Source organism: Salmo salar, chromosome ssa09, assembly GCF_905237065.1.
Source record: "Salmo salar chromosome ssa09, Ssal_v3.1, whole genome shotgun sequence".
NCBI classification, from domain to species: Eukaryota; Metazoa; Chordata; class Actinopteri; order Salmoniformes; family Salmonidae; genus Salmo; species Salmo salar.
In genome coordinates, this window is record NC_059450.1 from 8,875,273 (window position 1) to 8,891,052 (window position 15,780).

The following is a 15,780-nucleotide window of genomic DNA, read 5'->3' on the forward strand; positions in this document are numbered from 1 at the left end:
TCCAACTGCCATTTTTTTGTGAGATGCAGAGTAGGTGAACGGATGATCTCCGTATGTGTGGTTCCCACCATGAAGCATGGAGGAGGAGGTGTGATGGTGTGGGGGTGCCTTGCTGGTGACACTGTCAGTGATTTATTTAGAATTCAAGGCACACTTAACCAGCATGGCTACCACAGCATTCTGCAGCGATACGCCATCCCATCTGGTTTGCAATTAGTATCATTTGTTTTTCTACAGGACATTAACCCAAAACACACCTTCAGGTTGTGAAAGGGCTATTTGACCAAGGAGAGTGATGGAGTGCTGCATCAGATGACCCGACATCAACCCAATTGAGATGGTTTGGGATGAGTTGGACCGCAGAGTGAAGGAAAAGCAGCCAACAAGTGCTCAGCATATATGGGAACTCCTTCAAGACTGTTAGAAAAGAATTACAGGTGAAGCTGGTTGAGAGAATGCCAAGAGTGTGCAAAGTAGCAAAGGGTGGCTACTGTTGTGGAAATTCTTACACAGGGACACTCGAAGTCAATCTGAAATGAATCATTGTTTATTGTCAGCGCGCTGGAGAGGTTCCAACCAACTCAATGCACCATAGCACACATGTCAATCAGGAGCTCTCCCTGGGCAGTCCCAGCAGTTGTCTTATATATGGCTATACACAGACAAGTTATATTTGCATGATTTTGCATTATTCATTAATCATTACCGTTTTTTTTCCATCCATGTGACAGACCAATACTGGTTCATAACATGTGACAGACCAATACCTCACAATGCTTCTTTCTCACTAAGCTGAGACCTTGAATCTGAGATATATTTTGTTCGTTCTCAAAACAAGGTCTGGGTGTACTGCCAAATTGCAGCTACTGATAAGTGAGGATTTGTACAGTCAGCCACTTGCATGAACACAGACATTGGTTATTAGAACAGCACATTAATAGAAGATAGAAGATTAGTTAAAAGAAAAGAGCATACATAAAAATTCCCTTACACTAATTTGAAGAATCCCAAATTGAAAATATATTTTGATTTGTTAAACACTTTTTTTGGTTACTACATGATTCCATATGTGTTATTTCATAGTTGTCTTCACTATAATTCTACAATGTAGAAAATAGTAAAAATAAAGAAAAACTCCCTTGAATGAGTAGGTATGTCCAATCTTTTGACTGGTACTGTAGATAGGAACGATTTATCTTGTCTGATTTAGCATCCCAGATAAAGCGAGTAGGAGTCAGGAGTAGGCAGCGCCATAAGTAAGTGAGTACACTGAGATATGACTAAGGAGTTAATCAGTGTAATTTTTGCATAAATAGACAGGCATTTACCTCTCCATGTTTGCATTATCTTGTCTATTTTTACTAGTTGTCTATTGAATTTCATTGTGGAGAGCTCATTTATATATTTTGTGATATAAATACCAAGTATGTCTACTTCACAGTCAGCCCATGTTATAGGTAAACTGCAGGGTATTTTATTTATTTCACCTTCATTTAACCAGGTAGGCCAGTTGAGAACAAGTTCTCATTTACAACTGCGACCTGGCCAAGATAAAGCAAAGCAGTTCGACACATACAACAACACAGAGTTACACATGGAATAAACAAAATATACAGTCAATAATACAGTAGAAAAGGTCTATATACAGTGTGTGAAAATGAGGTAAGATAAGGGAGGTAAGGCAATAAATAGGCCATGGTGGCAAAGTAACTACAATATACCAATTAAACACTGGAGTGATAGATGTGCAGAAGATGAATGTGCAAGTAGAGATACTGGGGTGCAAAGGAGCAAGATAAATAAATAAATACAGTATGGGGATGAGGTAGTTGGATGGGCGATTTACAGATGGGCTATGTACAGGTGCAGTGATCTGTGAGCTGCTCTGACAGCTGGTGATGAAAGCTAGTGAGGGAGATACGAGTCTCCAGCTTCAGTGATTTTTGCAGTTCGTTCCAGTCATTGGCAGCAGAGAACTGGAAGGAAAGGCGTGCAACAGAGGAATTGGCTTTGGGGGTGACCAGTGAGATATACCTGCTGGAGCGCGTGCTATGGGTGGGTGCTGCTATGGTGACCAGTGAGCTGAGATAAGGCGGGGCTTTACCTAGCAAAGACTTGTAAATGACCTGGAGCCAGTGAGTTAGGCAACAAATATGAAGTGAGGGCCAGCCAACGAGAGAGTACAGGTCGCAGTGGTGGGTAGTATATGGGGCTTTGGTAACAAAACGGATGGCACTGTGATAGACTGCATCCAATTTGTTGAGTAGAGTGTTGGAGGCTATTTTGTAGATGACATCGCCGAAGTCGAGGATCGGTAGGATGGTCAGTTTTACGAGGGTATGTTTGACAGCATGAGTGAAGGATGCTTTGTTGCGAAATAGGAAGCCGATTCTAGATTTCATTTTGGATTGGAGATGCTTAATGTGAGTCTGGAAGGAGAATTTACAGTCTAGCCAGACACCTAGGTATTTGGAGTTGTCCACATATATTCTAAGTCAGAACCGTCCAGAGTAGTGATGCTGGACGGGAGGGCAGGTGCGGGGCAGCAATTGGTTGAAGAGCATGCATTTAGTTTAACTTGCATTTAAGAGCAGTTGGAGGCCACGAAAGGAGAGTTGTATGGCATTGAAGCTTGTCTGGAGGTTAGTTAACACAGTGTCCAAAGAAGGGCCAGTAGTATACAAAATGGTGTCGTCTGCGTAGAGGTGGATCAGAGAATCACCAGCAGCAAGAGCGACATCATTGATGTATACAGAGAAGAGAGTCGGCCCGAGAATTGAACACTGTGGCACCCCCATAGAGACTGCCAAAGGTCCGGACAACAGGCCGTCTGATTTGACACACTGAACTCTATCTGAGAAGTAGTTGGTGAACCAGGCGAGGCAGTCATTTGAGAAACCAAGGCTGTCGAGTCTGCCGATAAGAATGTTGTGATTGACAGTCGAAAGCCTTGGCCAGGTCGATGAATACGGCTGCACAGTAATGTCTCTTAATGTCTCTTATGGCCGTTATGATATCGTTTAGGACCTTGAGTGTGGCTGAGGTGCACCCATGACCAGCTCTGAAACCAGATTGCATAGCGGAGAAGGTACGGTGGGATTCGAAATGGTCGGTAATCTGTTTGTTAACTTGGCTTTCAAAGACCTTAGAAAGGCAGTGTAGGATAGATATATGTCTGTAGCAGTTTGGGTCTAGAGTGTCTCCCCTTTTAAGAGGGGGATGATCGCGGCAGCTTTCCAATCTTTTGGAATCTCAGACGATACAAAAGAGAGGTTGAACAGGCTAGTAATAGGGGTTGCAACAATTTCGGCAGATAATTTTAGAAAGAGAGGGTCCAGATTGTCTAGCCCGGGTCCAGATTTTGCAGCTCTTTCAGAACATCAGCTATCTGGATTTGGGTGAAGGAGAAATGGGGTAGGCTTGGGCGAGTTGCTGTGGGGGGTGCAGGGCAGTTGAGCGATGTAGGGTGAGCCAGGTTGAAAGCATGGTCAGCCGTAGAAAAATGCTTATTGAAATGGTCAATTATAGTGGATTTATTGGTGGTGACAGTGTTTCCTAGCCTCAGTGCAGTGGGTAGCTGGGAGGAGGTGCACTTATTCTCCATGGACTTTACAGTGTCCCAGAACACTTGAGTTTGTGCTACAGGATGCCAATTTCTGCTTGAAAAAGCTAGCCTTAGCTTTCCTAACTGCCTGTGTATATTGGTTCCTAACATCCCAGAAAAGTAGCATATCACAGGATGTTTTTGTGCTGGTCAAGGGCAGTCAGGTCTGGAGTGAACCAAGAATCTGTTCCTGGTTCTACATTTTTTGAATGGGGCATGCTTATTTAAAATGGTGAGGAAGGCACTTTTTAAAGAATAACCAGGCATCCTCTACTGACGGGATGAGGTCAATATCCTTCCAGGTTACCCGGGCCAGGTCGATTAGAAAGGCCTGCTCGCTGAAGTGTTTTAGGGAGCGTTTGACTGTGGTGAGGGGTGGTCGTTATGGATGCAGGCAATGATCTCTGAGATCTTGGTTGAAAACAACAGAGGTGTATTTGGAGGGCAAGTTGGTTAGGATGATATCTATGAGGGTACCCGTGTTTACGGATTTGGGGTTGTACCTGCTAGGTTCATTGATAATTTGTGTGAGATTGAGGGCATAAAGCTTAGATTGTAGGATGGCTGGGGTTTTAAGCATGTCCCAGTTTAGGTCACCTAGCAGCACGAGCTCTGGGTAATGTAAAAGTTGTAATTTCTTCAGAGCCAATACGTAATAGTGTACACTTAACATAATTAGGTTTTAGTGCAGAGTCCAGAAAAGTTATCTAGATCTGCACTGAGACATTGCAGGGATCTAGCTTGCGGTCTTAATATAAAACTTGAGTCATCGGCATACATGGACACTGTTTTTAAGCCTTGGATTTCTAATCTTCTAATCTTGTCATTTGATCTGATTTTAATATCTAGCATTTCGATGGCCATAACAAATAGATATGGTGACAGCGAACACCCTTGATTAACTCCTCTTGGTAATTCAAAAATCTCTGAGAAGTAGCCGCTATTTACTATTTTACACCTGGGGTTGCTATACATTATTTTTACCCATTTTATAAGAGACTCCCCGAAATAGAAAAACTCCAGGCATTTATAAATAAAATCCAGTTTTACTTTATCAAAGGCCTTTTCAAAATCCGCTATAAATACCAAGCATGGCTTCTTAGATGTTTCATGTTGTTCTATTATTTCTAGATGTCGTATATTATCTCTAATGTATCATCCATGTAAAAAACCTGTCTGATCAGGATGAACAATACCTGGTAAAACCTTTTAAATTCTGAGTGCTATGCATTTCGGTAGTATTTTTGCATCACCACATTGAAGTATACGTTTTTGCAGATTTAATAGCCTCTAATTTGGCCATCACCCTGATCTTGTTGTACATTTTGTTAACTTAAAAAAATAAATATATATATATATATTTGGAGAGAATTCCTCACAGTAATTGTCATTCAGAGGATGAGACGGAAAAGAAAACATCTGCTTAAAATATTTAGCTTTCTCTTTTAAAATATAATTTGGAGAATCATAGATGACTCTGTCTTTAGTTAACAGTTTCTGCAAATTATTTTTGGTAGCGTTCCTGTGTTGAAGATCCAGGAAGAATTTGGTGCATTTTTCTCCATATTCCACCCAGTTTGCTTTCTTTTTGTAATAGATTACATTGGATTGTTCTTGAATAAGTTTCTCCAGTTCTTTTTGTTTTTCCTCCAACTTAATTTGTATCTCTTTAGTACTGTTTTTTTTGCTATGTACCAGTACTATTAGTTAATGCATTTCCCTTTTAGTCTTGTCTCTCACTGAAATTGTCTTTACTTCATCGGCCAGAAGGCACCTGAGAAAATCTTTTTAAAGAATTCTAAGACTGTTCATCCAAGAACTAGAACACACCTGCACATCGTCACTAAGTGAGTATGTTCAAAATTGAGTTATTTCATGCGGACTACGTTGGCAAAAAGAGCCTTCACTTGGACAACGCACTGAACAGTTTTGTAAACGATGGTGTGCTATACTTAACAAATGTTCACTGGACCTGATGACTTTGATCATTGAACAACTCAAAAAGGATATTACAGACGTACACACACACGATAACATACACGTGCACATGGATTTAGTATTGTAGATATGTGGAAGTGATGGAGTAGGGGCCTGAGGGTAGACAATGTGATGTGATATCTGTGAATGTATTGTAATGTTTTTAAAATTGTATAGCTGCCTTAATTTTGCTGGATCCCAGGAAGAGTAGCTGCTGCCTTGGGGATTCATAATAAATACAAATACAGAGATTTAAACCTTCATTGGCAATTCACAGCAAGCTCTACGATACGAGCTTAATGATCCTATCAAACTGGATGATCTCACTAATAGTAACACTGACCTTCAGACCAAGATTACGACTGCTGAGGGAGAGGAAAATTAAGTATAAACACGATTTGGAAGAAAAGAACAACAAACGAATATATCTCTGGCGAGATCCTGAGCACAAGAAACCACAACACAGGAAGAGACAAGCCGTTGAGAGACGCAGAGACCCTCTGTCAGACCAACTATCCACAGACAGCGATACCTCTGGCTCCTCTACCAAAAGTGAGCGTTTTATTGCAAAAGAGGGTGGGGAACACCGGGGACAAGGTCAAGGACAACACCACCAGTACGTATGAGCATTTGTGTTCGTTATCCGTAGCTTATGCCTGCCAATACCATAACCCCACCATGGGGCACTCTGTTCACCTCAGCAAAACGCTCGACCACACGACGCCATCTGCCCGGTACAGTTGAAATTGGGATCATCTGAGACCAGTCACACGGACAGCTGATGAAACTGTGGGTTTGCACAACCGAAGAATTTCTACACAAATTGTCAGAAACCGTCTCAGGGATGCTCATCTGCGTGCTCGTCGTCCTCACCAAGGTCTTGATCAGACTGCAGTTCGGCATCGTAACCGACTTCAGTGGGTAAATGCTCACCTTCGATGGCCACTGACGCTGGAGAAGTGTGCTCTTCATAGATGAATCCCGGTTTGAACTGTACCGGGCTGATGTCAACGTTGTGAACAGAGCACCCCATGGTGGCGGTGGTGTTGTGTTATGGTATTGGCAGGCATAAGCTACGGACATCGAACACAAATGCGTTTTATTGTTGATAATTTAAATGCACAGACATACCGTGAAGAGATTCTGAGGCCGATTGTCGTGCCATTCATCCGCCGCCTCAGGCCCCATGTCGCAAGGATCTGTACACAATTCCTGGAAGCTGAAAATGTCCCAGTTCTTCCATGGCCTGAATACCCACCAGACATCTTACCCATTGAGCATGTTCGGGATGCTCTGGATCGATGTGCACGACAGCATGTTCCAGTTTTCGCCAATAACCAGCAACTTTGCACAGCCATTGAAGCGTGGGACAACATTCCACAGGCCACAATCAACAGCCTGATCAACTCTATGCGAAGGAGATGTGTCGCGCTGCATGAAGCAAATGGTGGTCACACCAGATACTGACTGTTTTTCTGATCCACGCTCCTACCTTTTTTTTAAGGTATCTGTGACAAACAGTCGTGAAATCTAGCCCGAATCATTATTCCTCCTCCACCAAACTTAACAGTTGGCACTACAGCCTGTATTTGGCAGGTATCGTTCTACTGGCATTCGCCAAATCCAGATTCGTCCATCGGACTGCCAGATGGTGAAGCGTGTTTCATCACGCCTGAGAACGCGTTTCCACTGCGCCAGAGTCCGATGGCGGCGAGCTTTACACCACTCCAGGCAACGCTTGGCGTTGCGCATGGTGAACTTAGGCTTGTGTGCGGCTGCTCGGCCAATGAAACCCATTTCATGAAGCTCCCGACGAACAGTTCTTGTGCTGACGTTGCTTTCAGAGGCAGTTTGGAACTCGGTAGTGAGTGTTGCACCCGAGGACAGGCGATTTTTACGCGCTACACGCTTCAGCACTCAGCGGTCCAGTTTTGTGAGCTTGTGTGACCTACCACTTCGCAGCTGAGCTGTTGTTGCTCCTATATGTTTCCACTTCACAATAACAGCACTTACAGTTGACCAGGGAAGCTGTAGCAAAGCAGACATTTTATGAAGTGACTTGTTGGAAAGTTGGCATCCTATGACGGTGTAACTTTTAATGTACGGTGCCTTCGGAAAGTATTCAGACCCCTTGACTTTTTCCACATTTTGTTACGTTACAGCCTTATTCTGAAATGAATAAAACAAATCCTGGGTTCGATCCCAGGCTGTTTCACAGCCGGCCGTGACCGGGAAACCCATGAGGCGGTGCACAGTTGGCCCAGAGTCATCCGGGTTAGGGTAGGGTTTGGCCGGCTGTGAAGTCCTTGTCCCATCGGGCTCTAGTGACTCCTTGTGGCGTGCCGGGTACCTGCAGCTGACTTCCTGTCGCCAGCTGTGTCAAGAAGCAATGCGGCTTGTCAGGGTCGTGTTTCGGAGGACGCATGGCTCTCGACCTTCGCCTCTCCCGGGTCCGTAGGGGAGTTGCAACAATGGGACAAGACTAACTACCAATTGGATATCAGAGCAAAAACCAAGCCATGAGGTTGAAGGAATTGTTAGTAGCGCTCCGAGACAGGATTGTGTCGAGGCACAGATCTGGGGAAGTGTACCAAAAAAAGTATGCAGCATTGAAGGTCCCTAAGAAGACAGTTGCCTCCATCATTCTTAAATGGAAGATGTTTGGAACCACCAAGACTCTTCCTTGAGGTGGCTGCCCAGCCAAACTGAGCAATCGGGAGAGAAGGGCCTTGGTCAGGGAGATGACTAAGAACCTGATGGTCACTCTGACAGAGCTCTAGAGTTCCTCTGTGGATATGGGAGAACCTTCTAGAAGGACAACCATCTCTGCAGCACTCCACCAATCAGGCCTTTAAGGTAGAGTGGACAGACGGAAGCCACTCCTTAGTAAAAGGCACATGACAGCCCGCTTGGAGTTTGCCAAAAGGCTCAGACCATGAGGAACAAGATTCTCTAGTCTGATGAAACCAAGACTCTTTGCCCTGAATGCCAAGCATCACGTCTGGAGGAAACCTGGCACCATCCCTACGGTGAAGCATGGTGGGGGTAGCATCATGCTGTGGGGATGTTTTTCAGCGGCAGGGAGACTAGTCAGGATTGAGGCAAAGATGAACGGAGCAAAGTACAGAGAGATCCTTGATGAAAACCTGCTCCAGAGCGCTCAGGACCTCAGACTGGGGCAAAGGTTCACCTTCCAACAGGACACCAACCCTAAGCACACAGCCAAGACAATGCAGGAGTGGCTTTGGGACAAGTCTCTGAATGTCCTTGAGTGGCCCAGCCAGAACCCGGACTTGAACCAGATCGAACATCTCTGGAGACACCTGAAAATAGCTGTGCAGCAATGCTCTCCATCCAACCTGATAGATCTTGAGAGGGTCTGCAGAGAAGAATGGGAGAAACTCCCCAAATACAGGTGTACCAAGCTTGTAGCGTCATACCCAAGAAGACTCGATGCTGTAATCACTGCCAAAGGTTCTTCAACATAGTACTGAGTAAAGGGTCTGAATATTTATATAAATGTGATTATTATTTATTTTGAAAAAAAAGTTTTAGAATAGGGCTGTAACGTAACAAAATGTGGAAAAAGTCAAGGGGTCTGAATACTTTCCGAAGGCACTGTATGTAGCCTTTCAAACATTGGACTTTGTTAGCTACATTTAGTTTAGTTATATTGCTGGCTGTTGTGAGAGAAACTAATCTATCTAGCTGGTAACAAGGTAAGCTGATTTTTCTCTACCAGTATGGACAAATTTCAATCTCTAATAATAAATCCTACATCAAATTATCTTGTGGAAACATTCATGCTTTTTCTCCATCTGCTGCATGGTGAATGCATCATTCAACTGTTACACGCTACATTGCTGTGACGTTACTAATGTCTGTTATTTGAGCGGGTCATAAAATATGTTAGTATTTGGGCAACTGGTGATATCACTACAATCAATGACAAAATATATTTGTAATTGGTGGTGATTGACATGTCGGTGTTAACTCAAATAACACTTAGACTGTGGCGACAACTATTGGAAGCAGTGCCTTTTAACAAAATCAAATTAACTAATGGACATCCAGTGTGGAGTAGACAAGTCAGAACCAACTACCCAAACTGGAAAACCCCTTGAAATATATAGGTAACCCCTCGTTATGTTGTGTACAGTATATTTAAAAAAACATGGCAATGAAAGCGCTTTCTTCCCTGGACACTATGGACGGTAAGCAATATAATAATGTTTTACAGAGACCGTGTCACTATCTACAATGCTAACAGCAGAGGCTGGCAACGGTTTTTCAGAAGTTGTAGAATGTGAACTATTACCATCTGTGTTTCTGTTCTTCTACCAGGAAGCTGTACGGTGAGATTGGAGAACAAAACCATGTACTGTATTGTCAGTGTCTTTGGGTTGACTGTCTGACTAGTACAACCACCATGTTTCCATCTTCCCCATTTTGCAAATCAGACATTTTCCCAACCCTTAGTGAAACCAGTCTATGACTTTCCGTATAATCAGCTAATAAATGTATCCCTTGCTTTTGAAGAATGTAACTTATCAATATTTTTATACACCGGTCTTACTCCTTATATTAAGCAATTTAGAAGATTCAAATGTATAAATCTGAAATAAACAGTTAGACATTGTTGGAAATTGTGATATCATTTGGCAAGAAAGTATGACTGCACTAACATTATTGCCTTTGCATAAAGCACAACAAACTGATCATTGCTGATGTACAAACTATTTGAATAATTAACAGTTTATATAGTATTTATGCCTCTATAAAACATTTTTTTATATACTTTCAATGTAAAGTGTTAGCAGGCTAAATAAATAGGTAATACTTTTTAAATAAGAATCATCCATTGATATTTGACTGGTATCTTCCTGAACAGAATGGCAATACTGTGTTACTGTAGTGCACACTACAACTAATTCTGAATGTGAAGTTTTATGGACATATAGAAAATGGGAACATGACATTCTGACATCCTGGGGGGGTGGGGCAAACAAGAGCTAAAGTAAAATGGCTATATTTTTACCATCTATGTCACTTTCATAAGAAATACAGAATAGTTTCCTGAAGAGTTTACAGGCTAATCAATGTAAGGAATAATAAGGAAAATATACACAATGCAATTTCATATTTTTGAAAGGGCCTATTCAAACATGTATTATTCTTAGAAAGCATTACGTCTGCCTACTGTATTGAAGAAATGGTGTCTTGATACTCAGAGGGGACAAAAATGGCAAATAAGATGATTCTGTCCCATGAAAGCTATATTCAGACAAATTCATAGCATTAGAATGTGCAAATGAGCTACATTGTTCTTCTGAATATTTTAAAGAAGTTAATTATGTAGTGAGAAGATACATACAGTGGCAAGAAAAAGTATGTGAACCCTTTGGAAATACTTGGATTTCTGCATAAATTGGTCATAAAATTTGATCTGATCTTCTGATCAGTAGACAAGCAGTAGACAAACAGTCTGCTTAAACTTATAACACACAATTATACGTGTTCATGTCTTTATTGAACACACCGTGTAAACATTCACAGTGCAGGGTGGGAAAAGTATGGGAACCCTTGGATTTAATAACTGGTTGACCCTCCTTTGGCAGCAATAACCTCAACCAAACGTTTTCTGTAGTTGCGGATCAGACCTACAAAACAGTCAGTAGGAATTTTGGACCATCCCATTCTTGAGATGTCTGGTGTGAACTGCTCTCTTGAGGTCATGCCACAGAATCTCAAATCGGGTTGAGGTCAGGACTCTGACTGGGTCACTCCAGAAGGCGTATTTTCTTCTGTTTAAGCCATTCTGTTGTTGATTTACTTCTGTGTTTTGGGTCGTTGTCCTGTTGCATCACTCAACTTCTGTTGAGCTTCAATTGGCAGACAGATAGTCTTACATTCTCCTGCAAAATGTCTTGATGAATTTGGGAATTAATTTTTCCATCGATGATAACAAGCTGTCCAGGCCCTGAGGCAGCAAAGAAGCCCCAAACCATACTTTACAGTTGGGTTGAGGTTTTGATGTTGGTGTTCTGTGCTTTTTTTTCTCCACACAGTGTTGTGTGTTCCTTCCAAACAACTCGACTGTAGTTTCATCTGTCCACAGAATATTTTGCCAGTAGAGCTGTGGAACATCCAGGTGCACTTTTGCAAACTTCAGATGTGCAGCAATGTTTTTTTTGGACAGCACCATTCTTGTTTCGTGTTTTACATATCTTAGACTCATCAACAGAGATGTTAGCATGTTCCAGAGATTTCTGTAAGTCTTTAGCTGACACTCTAGGATTCGTCTTAACCTCATTGACCATTCTGCGCTGTGCTCTTGCAGTAATCTTTGCAGGACGGCCACTCCTAGGGAGTGCTGAACTTTTTCCATTTATAGACAATTTGTCTTACCATGGACTGATGAACATCAAGGCTTTTAGAGATACTTTGGTAACCCTTTCAAGCTTTATGCAAGTCAACAATTCCTAATCTTAGGTCATCTGAGATCTCTTTTGTTCAAGGCATGGTTCACATCAGGCAATGCTTCTTGTGAATAGCAAACTCAAATTTTGTGAGTGTTTTTCATAGGGCAAGGCAGCTCTAACCAAAATCTCCAATCTCATCTCATTGATTGGACTCCAGGTTAGCTGACTCCTGACTCCAATTAGCTTTTGGAGAAGTCATTAGCCTAGGCGTTCACATACTTTTTCCAACCTACGCTGTGAATGTTTAAATTAAGTATTCAATATAGACAAGAAAAATACAATAATGTGTGTTATTAGTTTAAGCAAGTTTAAATCCAGGTAATTCCAAAGGGTTCACATACTTTTTCTTGCCACTGTATCCACATTGAAATGTTCATCATCTGACAGAAATGTAATACAAAGACTGAAGAGTTTTTTTTGTTTAATCAGGGGGGCATTTTGCACAGGTTGAAACATGTAGGTAAATTAAGGAACTTGAGCTGATCAATTTGGCAACTTAAAAGATACTGATAATATCAGAGTAGTAACAACATTAGAAAAAAAAACACTGAGAGTCTTTATATTGGACACAAAAGTGCTCAGTTCTACAAACCTTCGAGAAGTAGCTTATCATTAGTTTTTGTGGGGAAGAGGTCAAGCAAGGAAGTGAAAAACGTTGGTCTCTCAAGAACCACTACAGGCCTTAGGTGCTGCAGCTGCTTAATGGCTAGGTCACCACAACTTGTAAGAGCCTTTTCTAAGATGACTTGTAAGTTTTGGACTGATGTGCATTCCCCTGTCCTGGGAAGAGGCTTAAGTGGGGAAGAATGAGCCCAACTGCTACAGGTAGTAGTGAGTCCCACCTGGCTGTTCTCCTTTACAGAACAGCTACGTCTGTAGGAATCCCGCCGCCGAGCTGACACCACAGGTGGATCAGGCCTGGGGTTGTTGCAGTGTGAAGCCCGGGGCCTCTCAGCATCCTTATCCTTGGAGTTCTCCTGTATGAACTTCAGGAAAGATGACTCGAATCCCATAGGTTTGTAAGTAGCCAGGTCAAATGTGCGAGGGGGGGGGCTTTGAGGCTGGGGGTCCTTTGAAATGGGAGGGTGCTCAGGTAGCTCGTGCTTACGTTTAAGTGGCTGGCGGGCTTGAGGGGAGGGCAAGGGCACAGAAATGTTTGTTGGTTTGCCACCATCTTTGCCTGAACTGTCCAAGAAGCTCTCATCAACACTGAATCTGAGGGAGGATGGCGGAGAGAGATCAAGAGCGGGTGGGTTTGAGGATCTTCGCCTTGGCCTCGCCTCTTGGCTGTGGCTGTTCTGAGTAGCAGGGTCCTCTGTGTGCCTACTAGGTTCTCCATAAAGCAAGTCATCTGCACCGACCAAAACATTCCTCTCAGCAGGTGGCTCCTCTTTGAACCCCAGTGGGTCATGGTCATCAAGTGTTTCTGCTTTGATGGAGTGCAGACTCATAGGCACAGATGGACCACCAGGGTTCTCTGGCTCTGCTTGATACTCCATCTTCAGAACTCCGTTAGGTGCCCTCGTCATATCAGGCCACACAGATAATACAGTATTCCTCTGTATCAGCTCCTCCAGTTGCTCTGCACTAAACACAAGCTTATCCTCATTCAATTTAAAAGCCCGATTGGTTAATTTGTGGCAATTCAAATAGTGACGCCGCATACTACGTATAAATTTGACTACAGAATCACAACCCTGCACCATGCATGGGTACGCTTCACGTTGACAGCGATCTTGGCACATCTGCAAGGCCTCCTCATGGGAACGGAAGGCCATATTTTCAAACTTGTGTTTTGATTTGGACTCTACAATACTTTGGTCAACATTCAAAATTTCACCATCTTCATCATGCTCTTCACTAGTTTCTTCAGCCTTAACATCTTCGGGAGACTTTGGGCAGTGTCTCAGAGATTGCCTGAGAGACAGTTTGGTTGCATCTTTTTGTGGCGTTGAGGATGTGAAGATAAACTTTTTTTGGCAACCAGTGACTGAAGTGTCATTGTGAGTATTCTGGAGACGCAATACAAGTGAATCATAGTAATTGAGGTGGCTAGAGAGTACATGTTTTTTCAGACTACTGCTTTGGGTGAACACTTGTGTACAGCCCTCATACTTGCAGTACAGGGTCGCCTGGTAAGGATAACTCTTTCTGTGATGCTTTAGGCTACGGTTCACCTGGTAAGGATGCTCACTCTCCAAGTGACGCACCAAGCTACTGTTCAGGAGGTAAGAGGCATTACAGTTGGCGTAGCTGCACCTAAACTTCTGTAAAGCTGGGTCTTCTGAAAGCATGGAAGGATGACCAATCACCTGTGAATGATGCTTCTTCTTGTGGCGATAAAGACTGTAGGTGTGACAGAAAAGCATCCCACAGTCCTTGTGCTTGCACATATAAATGCTGCCCCTGCCTCTTTGCGTATCTCCATCCTCACTTTCCTCCTCCTCTTCAAAGTGACCCTGCACAGAAGATGGAGCCCATTTCTTACTCTTGTCTCCAGACTTAGCAAATTGTACAATGTTTTGTCGCCTCCACATTATTTTCTTTTTTTGGTACTTCTGCTGCCAGGTGAGGGTCTGAGCTTTTTGTATAAGGGAGACTGTGGGCTTGGTGGGTTCTGGGGGTTTACCCTGAACCCACTTTTTAGACCAGCTCATTTTCTCCACAACTGCCTCGCTAAGTCTATGAGTCTGAAGATAATGAACCCTCAAGTCTGTCTTCTCTCTATGGCATTTGAAGCAGAGGTGGCACTTAAATGTCAGTGACTTGAGGATTTTCATGCCTTTCACCTTCTCCTCTGAGAAATGATGCTTGTTCATGTAGTGGCGCCTCAGGGTAGTGCTAATCACACATCTAAAATTGCAGCCATTAAGCTCACATAAGTATGGCTTAGTAGAGGCTTGCAAAACATAGGGGCTGATCTGGTCTGACTCTAATTGTTGCTCTGAGGGTAGACTGTGGGCTACTGACGGTTCAGCGTTTGATGTCAATTTCCTCCTCTCACCAACAGCGGGTGGAGCTCTCTTTTGCAATAACACAACTGGGGACCTGGTGCCAACACTCTGATGGCAGGATATATTTGATGTGGTGGACCCTGACATTGGGTGGGAGGGCTCACTATATCCATTTGTAGAGTTGGAGGGAGTCAGACTAAGCTGGCTAAGCCCAATCAAAATCTCTCTCAAATGGTCATTATCATTGGCAAGGCATGATGGAGATGTTGTGGTGTTCTTAATAAGGGAAGGGCAAGCATTTCCCTGGCTTGATCCCTTCATTAGCAGACAAACTGCATGTTCATGTTTGTTCTGGTCATCATGGTCCTGCTCTGTTTTGACCTTTAGACCTTTTGATTTTAAGCCCTTTTCTTTGTCAAGATTGAGTTCCTTATTATCTGCCTTGAAATGCTCTGGATGAATACACCTCAGGTGCTTGTGAACATCTCTGACTTTGGAGAAGGTCAATCCACACCTCTCAAAACCACAAGTGAACTTTTTTCCATCAAAGCACACAGCAACTGATGTCATTGTGCCTTTGGGCTCCTTGCAGCTCGACACATGTGACGAGGACGCACTGCATGTATAGGAAGTAGCATTGTTTCCCCCACTGACTACCTCCTCCAGTACAGTCTTTGTTTCACAATACTTTTTGGAGCTGGCTATGTCCTCAGTTATGGAATCAAGATGTTTTATTTTGGCCTTCCTCTGTGCCTCAAAGTCT